Genomic DNA, 10,033 nt, shown 5'->3' on the forward strand with positions numbered 1-10,033 from the left:
TATTTTACCAGCTTTTACTTCAAATATTAATAAGGATACTTACAGTTCAACACAAAAATGTGTTATATTGAACAGAACACAGACTTTCAAAGTAGTTACTATTAGATCCAAACTCTAAACTTTAGGTAGCATATATATTTATTTACACTTTTTACATTTGGGAAAAAACATTGAAAAAATTGATAGTGCAATTTTGTTGCTCTATTTGACACTGACTTTCTTACCAAGACTTATACTTATGTGCCTTTCCCAAGGGTCTACTTCTAAGAGTTATCACTCATTTGCAAAAACAAACTACAGTTCATCATCTAAAATTATCCACTATTAAAAGAATTTAGATAATTATACATAAAACATAAATTACTAAAATATTTTGTCATGGTGGAAATGTGTGACTTTGTAGACACTCAGTAAAGATTTGTCATCTGAGTAAAAACCTAAGAGAGACCAAAGAGATCGTCAATTTTTTTTCAATTTTTGAAATTAATATATTAAACATTAATGTAATAAATATTTATAGAGAACCAACTGTTAAATAGAGGCAGATATAGAAATTGAAACACAGAGATGAAGATGACCCCCAAAGGTCAAACTGGAGCAAAATTTAAGACACTCTGCCTCTAATTCAAGGGTCTGTACAACAGTTCACTACCACCACCTGCACTTGCTGCCAGATCAACTTCTCTAAACCATCTTCTCAACATTTTATTAAGAACTAGAGGCCTGGTGCATGAAATTCGGGAACTCAGGGGCTCTCTCAGCCCGGCCTGCACCCTCTCACAGTCAGGGAGCCCTCAGGGGATATCCAACTGATGGGGAGCAGGCCTAAGCCATCAGTCAGACATCCTTAGCACTGCTGCAGAGGCAGGAGAGGCTCCTGCCACCGCCACTGTGCTAGCCAGTCGTGAGCCCAGCTTCTGGCTGAGCGGTGTTCCCCCTGTGGGAGCACACTGACCACGAGGGGGCAGCTCCTGCATTAAGTGTCTTCGCCCTGGTGGTCAGTGCACATCATAGCGACTGGTCGTTCCGCTGTTCAGTCAATTTGCATATTAACCTTTTATTATATACTAGGGGCCCAGTGCACAAATTTATGCACCTTTAAAGGAACTATGGGCTGTGAGGCTGCAGTGGGCAAAGGGGCTGGTCTCAGCCCATCGTCCACAGATGTGAGAGGTGTCTGCCAGCCCCTTTCACCCCTCAGTAGCAGGGCAGGGTGGAGAAACCCTGAGGGGCCATCAGGGCTGGCAGCCACCACTCTCATCTGCTGACAGAACTGAGCGATCGGGACTGGTGTCAGGTGCTGGCAGCAGGTGCAAGCGGTGGCTCCAGCACTGTCAGCAGGTGTGAGCGCCAAGTGGGACTGTGAAGCGCGGGAGCAAAGAATTTTCAGTAACCACCAGAGACTTACCCCGATGACAGCAAACAGTACCCCACCTTGGTCTGGTGCCCCCACTCACCTGCTCCACCATCCCACCAGGGCCAATGCCTGTCATGTTCCATGCTCCGCTGCCTGCTACTGACGCCTATCATGTTCTGCGTATGCCCCCTGGTAGTCAGTGCACATCATAGTTACCCGCTGTTCTGTTGTTTGGTTGTTCTGCCATTCAGTCTATTTACATATTAGGGTTTTGTATTTATAGAGGATTCAAATATAATGCAAAACTGAAATAAGTTGAAAGTGAATATTCATACACCTACAAGATTATTCCAATAAGAAAATATTCAGTTACTTTATCACATATCTACTCAACTGTCTGTTCCTCTATTAATTATTTCCTATTATTCAACCTAATTTTAAAATATATTTCAAATTTAATTATAGACATTAATATATATAAAAAGAATATATTATATATTTGGGAATATATATGTATTTGGGAATATATATATATATTCCCAAATATTTCAGCACACATCAACATTTGTTACCTGTAATGAAATATATAAAGCTTAATTGTGCATACACTAAATTTTGACAAATGTATACACCTGTGTATTATCCTGGTCAAGATACGGAACATTATCATCACTCTAAAGCAGGGTAGCTATCGATTGCTAATAGGCCAGATCTGGCCCTCCAAAAAGTTTTGTAAATAAACTTTTAGTGAAACACAGCCACGCAGTTGTTTACATATTGTCTATGGCTGTTTTTGTATTGCAATGGCAAGGTTGGGTATTGCCACTGAGACCAGGATTACAAAGCCTAAAATATTTATGATATGGCCTTGTACCGAAAAGGGTTGAGCATGCTACTCTAGAAAGTTTCCTTGTATCTCTTTCCAGCTAGTCTTCCAGCTCAAAATTTTCATATAAATGAAATCACATCATATGCATTCTTTTTTGTTTTAACAGCATTGTTTCATTTTTTTAAATTTTATTTTTTTAATTGTTTGAAGTATTACAAATAATAGTACATATGTCTCCTTTTTTTTTCCCCATTGACCTCCCCCCCGGCCTCCCCTACCCCCCAGTACATGCCTTTACCTGCCCCCCAACCCCAGTGTTTTGTATCCATTGGTTATGCTTATATGAATGCGTATAAGTCCTTCGGTTGATCTCTTACAGCATTGTGTAAGGCTTCTTTCTCTCATTATACTATTTTTGAGATGCATCCATTTTACTGAATGTTTCTCTGATTTACTTCTATTTATTACTCAGTAATATTATAATGTGCGAACACACCCATGTTTGCTTATTTCCTATTGATGATGATTGGTCTGTTTCCAGTTTTGACCTATTAGAGATAAAGTTGCTATGAATACCCTTGTATACGTTTTCATTTCTCTTAGATAAGTACCTGGGAATTGAATTTTTGGCACAAAGGACAGTGTATGCATAGCATTATATGAAATTGCAGACTGATTCTCAGAGTGAGAATATAATTTTATACTCCTACCAACAATACCAACAATGTAAGAAAGCTCCAATTGCTATAAATCCATGACCAACTTGTGTGTTTTATTTTTTTAATGTATTTTATTGACTTTTTACATAGAAGAATGGAGAGGGATAGAGAGTTAGAAACATCGATGAAAGAGAAACATCGATCAGCTGCCTCCCGCACACTCCCTACTAGGTATGTGCCCACAACCAAGGTACATGCCCTTGACTGGAATCTAACCTGGGACCCTTGAGTCTGCAGGCCGACGCTCTATCCACTGAGCCAAAGCAGTTAGGGCCACACTTTTGTTTTGATGGCTTGTTTAACCCCTATTCTAGGCATGTGCAGTGATATCTCATTGTGGCTTTATTATGCATTTCCATAATAAATACAGGTGTTTAAGGACTTCCTCCATGCAATCTTTAGTGATGTCCCAATTTTAAGAAACATTTTTCCTCTGAAGTTCCATATGCATCATTATTACAGAATAAATCACATACCTTGGTTTATAATAATTTGAATCAAAGAGTGCAATGCAAATTTCTTGCTATGCAAATTCAATCAACATTTGGCTGAGACACATTATTCAATGATTGGTTGGTTGATTCATTTATTCATTCACCCTCCCATAGGTCTAGTTTTTCTCAATTTTATTTGTTTTTGTTACTGTCGCTGCTATTCTAGGATCTGGCATTAAGATAGTGAATAACACAGAAAAGGTCCTTGTTCTCAAGAAATTTCTATTCTAGAAAGAAGAGAAAGACATCAAATTTATGACTACATAAACAAACAAAAGCACACACATGATATTACAGATCATGAATCATAGTATGAAGAAACTAATAAGGCTAGAAAAAAGTGGGTGTTGTTTGGAGAAAATTGTAGTCACGTTTGTACTGAATTTTAGTAGCAGAATTATCCATAGCTTCTCCAAGATTCATTCTCCCCTCCTATCCTTCCTCACAAAATGTCAGGATTTTTGTTTTGTTTTGTTTTGTTTTGTTTTGTTTTGTTTTGTTTTCAGAGTACTCCTTGTTCATACAAGACAAATTGATGCAGGAAAGTATCTAGTCAGATTAAGGTGGCCCCACTCCAGTGAATCCATCAGAAGGCCTATGAGATACCAGAGAGTTTCTGGCAGAGTTATTCTTGAATTGTTAAGAAGAACTTACATAAATAGCTCATTTTTCTTGTAGTCTGTGACATACACAAAATTTAGAACTGTAGTATTCCAGCTTTTTCACAACCAGCCTGAGATACATTAAGACTGTTAAATCTCAGAGCGTCTCAGAAGCAAGAGTGGCTCAATTAAATCAGACCTGGAGCCTGATTTTGGACTTCTTGAATCATCTGATGCAATAAATTTAAGGCATTTGGTGAGATTTTTGTCAGCAAAATAGCTGATATGAGGTTGCAAGAGGATATGCGGGACTCCCCCCGAGGGCTTCCAGACTTCTAAAGGGTGCTGGCCAGGCTGAGGGAACCCCCCAGGGACCCCCCTCCCAAGTGCACGAATGTTGTACACTGGGCCTCTAGTATTGATATAAGGCATAATCCATAATGTAGACAAATGATAAACTGCAAAATGAGATATACAAAATTATGAACTTAGAAAACATTTGAATAATATTAATTGTGTTGCTTAAAAAGAGGGATTTAAACAAAGAGTAAATTGCTTTTCTTTACATCAAAGAAATGTAGAAGTTGTTGGTTTATTGCTATTCTGGTAGCTCAATTATGACTTAAAGGAACTCAGTTTCTTTCTTCTTCTATTTTCTTAGCTTTTGTCTCTCTTATTAATGGTCACAAGATGACAGCCATCCTTTCAGTCATATTCCAGGTCCAGACAGAAAGAATGGCAAAGAGGAAAGGTTACTACAGCTGTATTTGTCAAACCAAAGGTTTTCTTTCTTCCTTCCTTCCTTCCTTCCTTCCTTCCTTCCTTCCTTCCTTCCTTCCTTCCTTCCTTCCTTCCTTCCTCTTTCTTTCTTTCTTTCTTTCTTTCTTTCTTTCTTTCTTTCTTTCTTTCTTTCTTTCTTTCTTTCTTTCTTTCTCTCTCTCTCTCTCTCTCTCTCTCTCTCTCTCTCTCTCTCTCTCTTTCTTTCCTTCTTTCTTTCTTCTTTCTTTCTTTCTTTCTTTCTTTCTTTCTTTCTTTCTTTCTTTCTTTCTTTCTTTCTTTCTTTCTTTCTTTCTTTCTTTCAACAGACAAGAGGGTCACATGGCCACCTCTGGCTGGGAGGAGACCTAAGGAATTGATGAGCTAGTTTTCCAGTCTATGGTGTCTATCTGATGTATGAATTCACAGGTATATATTGGCAATTTTACTTCACCTGCACATTTTCAAGCACTAGCAGACCAGTATAATAATAATTATCCATATACCAGACTTTTGCTTTCCACAGTGAAGTATATTTTAAAAATAAAATAAACGAAATAAATAAATAATTTTAAAAAACACCTTAGATTCCAAAGTAACTACAGTTCAAAAATGAAATCTAAACTATCATAATATGGTGCCTTGACTAGCTTCTATCCCTTTAAGATTTTTTTTTTGAAATAATAGGAAAAGTTTGAAGAAAACTGCCATTTTAAAGTTGCAAGCAGTTATTCTTTAAATTGTGACTTAAATCCACTTTTGTGGAAGCAATTTGAGAGAGTTCTCCAGTTACACAAATGTAAAGAAAAGAAAGTATTTACCCATTGTTCTTGGATAAAACAGCTAAGTGACCATTTTCTTAAAGTCCAATGTAAAGTGTTCTGGTTTGATAACATAAATTGCTTTGAGAGGCTAACTGACCACAGCAGAAAATGGCTTCATTTGTAGTTGCCTTGAAAAAATAATGTAATACCTGTTCATTAGAACCTGTGCAATAGAAACCTAGGAAAGCCTCTTTAATACACAAAGACGTAGTTCATCTAACCAGTAGATGGGAGCACAAGTAAATTTTGTTTGAGAATTTGAAAGACAGATGAAATGTTCGTTTATGAATAAGCAAGTGAGACCAGGTTTTCTTGTTCAAGCTATAGTTCTTATCTAATATACAGATACTAGAAATTGTGTTATTTTCAGACAGAACTTTTATCTCTCCCATGCAGAGCTACAATTCTGGTGCTTTAGACAGTGCTGAGCATACCACAATAGTGTGAGTACTTAATCTGTTAAGTTAATAAATGAACACATAAATGAATTTATAAAATATGAGAGAGAAGAGTACCTCCCAAAGTTAATGTGGTGCAGCAAAAGCTAAAATTAGGGAAAAATCTATAATTTTAAAGGCTAGAATTAATTTTAATTAAAATTTGATGAACTAATAAGCATTCTACTTAAATGTTAAAACATGATAGAATTTTAAATAAAAAGCAAGATACAGATGCATGTAGAATGAGATCTTAATGATATAAAAATTCAGGCTGAGTTTTAAAAATAAATGTAAGAAAAGGAGATATATTTTAAAGGAAGATAATACAGTTAGGTAGAACAGATATTAATCTTATTTCTGGGAATCCAATTTTTATTTTATGTTTTATGAGTTTTTGAAAATTTACATAAATTTATGATTATATAATTTCTTTAAATTTAGCATAAAACATGTATACAGAAATAGAATATTAGAGATAATTTAGACCAACCCTTTCAGTTATTAAAAAAAAAAAGGATTATGAGACAGTAAACATAAAGTATCTTGTTTAAAGTCCCGTAGTACTTAGAGACAGAATGGAGATAAGATAATTTATTTAACTCAGGAAATAACATTAAAGGTTTTATTATGTGCCAGCCATCATATGCTGGTAATAGAATTACTCTTATCCTCCAGCTGGATGAGAGTCTAATCCAGGGGTGGGCAAACTTTTTGACTCGAGGGCCACAATGGGTTCTTAAACTGGACCGGCGGGCCGGAACAGAAGCATGGATGGAGTGTTTGTGTGAACTAATATAAATTCAAAGTAAAGGAGCGGAGGGGAGAGCAAGAGAACCAGATAGAACAGCCTGATCTGGCCCGCGGGCCGTAGTTTGCCCATGGCTGGAATCAGTAGTTTAGGTAAACAACTATATCAACATTTGATATGCACTAAAATATAGGAAAAATTGTGCCCTTGAAGAATAGGCAAAGGGTCATTAGCCCTGGTCTAGTGATTAGAAAATAAGTATACAAATAAAAGAATATAATCAATAAAACTGTGTTACCTATGGATTATAGCAGGTGGGTATGGAAAATATTGGGGGAAACACTTTGTAAGGTATTATGATTGTCTGATCATTATGCTGTTCACCTGAAACTTATACAAAGTAATATTGAATGTAAACTTTAATTGGAAAAGAAAATAAAATAAACAAATAGAAATGTGCCTGTCTTTGCTTAACAACAGCATTTCTTTCCAAAAATCAAGAGCTTGGAGCAAAATCTCTAACCAGTACCCTCTTTCCATTATTAAATGCTATTCCACAATGGTTCTGCATAACACTTAATCCCCAAATTTGTTAGCAGGGTAAACAACTTAGGATTGGCTATCTTAACTATTTGACAGGATTTAAACTCCCATAGTGACCCTTTATCTGTAGGAGATTTGTTCAAGAACTTCAGTGGAACCATGGGTAGTACTTACCCTATATATACTATGTTTTTCCTATACATGCATACCTATAATAAAGGTTAATTCATAAATTAGGCACAGTAAGAGATTAACAATAATGACAAATAATAAAACAGAACAATTATAATATACTAAAATGAAAGTTATGTAAATGTGGTTTCTCTCAAAATACCTTTTTGTACTGTACTTATCCTTTTTCTTCTTGTGATGATATGAGATAATAAAATGCCTAAGTGATGAGATGGAATGAGGTGAATGAGACCTATTAAGTAAAATAAGTATTATTTGAACACAGCACTGCGATACTATGACACTTGTTTTGATGACCACTCAGTGATGAAAGGCGGGAGGGTATACAATGGGGATACTGTGGACAAAGGATGTCTTGGGCAGGACAGAGCTAGAAGGCATGAGATGTCATCATCTTACTCAGAATGGTGTGCTATGAATTATTCGCTTCTGTAAATGTCCAAGTAATATTTTCAGACCATGATTGCCCTGTAACCACAGAAAGTAAAACTGTGGATAAGGAGGAAGGGGAAGGGCGCTATATAGGAGTAGTCCCTAGTTGCCTGATGTCTATTACTGGGATGATTAAGGCAAAACAATATTGCTTTCTAGGATGTATGGGTCAGACAGAAGAGATAGGGTTTGGATTGGTTAATTGGCATATCAAAGGTATGCTCCTGGCTGAGCTCCTTGCTGTCTTCCTGAACTCCAAGAAATGGCTGACCTAGAGTAGGACAGCCTCTCCCTAGCCACAAAATTTTTAAGATATAAAAACATCCTTATATAGAGAAAAAGAAGACCTATAAACAATGCAAGCACATTTTAGGCTGGGGTTGCTATGAATTTACTATTGTCCCAATTGCCAAAGCAAGTCACTTGCCCATGTTCATATATGATGAGGTCCAGATAAAGGTATAGCTGTAAAATAGTTCAACAGGATATTGAAATATCTCTGCACATTTCATCCCAAAATCCTCAAGCAATTTTCTACAATATAACTAAAACCCAGTGATATGAATACATCATAAAACAGGACTACATTATCAAATGTTGAAACTTTTCTCATCACCAATTAACATGGTTTTGATATGGTTATTAAATGTTTGGTATATGCAGTAACATTTTCTATTTTTATCACCTTTCTCAATCTCTTTATTTCATCCTGACATGCTTCAATGCTGTAACAAAATCAATGCAAGAATAAGGGGTAAATATGAAAGCCACTGTGGAGACACATTCAGGACAGGCATACGATGACATAGAATTGTTCACACTGTGAAGACACTGTGCTACATCTCTTACTGGCTGCAGTCTCCAAGGAGCACATACCCTTTGTGACATTTGGCACAATTTTCAGTTTGTATAAAAGTGATTCTGGCATCCTAGCATTTGTATTTGGATTATAACTAAAGAATTTTCTGGTAAGTCATTTTATTAAAAAATGCTTCATCGAACCAGGGGGAGATAAATATCTATTTTTTGTTTTAAATAAGTATTAGCTGAAAACATTGTATTAAGAATTATGTATGTTCTATGAATCTGGGACATCAAACACTAAGAGACATTCCTCCAGAAGAATGTTAACCAGGTAGATATATGTCAAGGGCCAGCATTTAAAGCCAAGGGTTAAAATACTATCTTACCAATTAAATCTAGGTCAACATCAAATATAAAATGAATCATATTTTGTGTACCAATATAAAAGTTAAGTACTACAATTATATCACTGACTAAGATTTATTATATTGGGGTGTTAAAATCTATACATTCAGGTTGTTCAGTATGGCAGGATCATCCTATATAATAAAAGGCTAATATGCAAATAGACTGAACAGCAGAACAACCAAACAACCAGTCGCTATGATGTGTGCTGACCACCAGGGGGCACATGCACAGAACACAGCAGGCGTCAACAGCAGGTGGCAGAGTGCAGAACATGGTTGGGTGTTGGCCATGGCGGGATGGTGGAGCAGGTGAGCAGAGGCACCAGACCAAGATGGGGCGCCGGTCGCTGTCATCAGGGTAAGCCTCTGGTGGTTACTGAAAATTCTTTGCTCCTGCACACCGCAGCCCCACCCAGCACTCACACCTGCTGCCAGTGCTGGCCCCGCTCACACCCACTGCCAGCTCTGGAGTGCTGCTCACACCCACCACTGGCACCAGCCCTGATCACTTGGCGCCGGCCCTGATCACTTGGCACTGGCCCAGATTGTCCCTGAGGGATTCTCCACCTCCCCCTGTTCTTGAGGGGCAATTGGGGCAGCAGCCTCCGCTCGCACCCACTGCTGGTGCTGGCCCAATCGCTCTGCAGGGGAGGGCAGTTAGGGGTGACCACGCCGGCAGAGGAGGTGGGTGTGAGCGGAGCCAGCACCATCAGTGTGTGGGAGCGGCAGCAGCAGGAGCAGGGCTGCTGGCAGAGAGGGGACCAGGGGCCGCAGCAGGATGGTCCGGGTGGGGGTGTGGAGGATGGGCTAAGACCTGCTCCTGTGCTCACTGTAGCCTTGCTGCCCACAGTTCCTTTCAAGGTGCACAAATTTGTGCACTGGGCCC

Source organism: Plecotus auritus (assembly GCF_963455305.1).
Source record: "Plecotus auritus genome assembly, chromosome: 3".
Classification (NCBI taxonomy): domain Eukaryota; kingdom Metazoa; phylum Chordata; class Mammalia; order Chiroptera; family Vespertilionidae; genus Plecotus; species Plecotus auritus.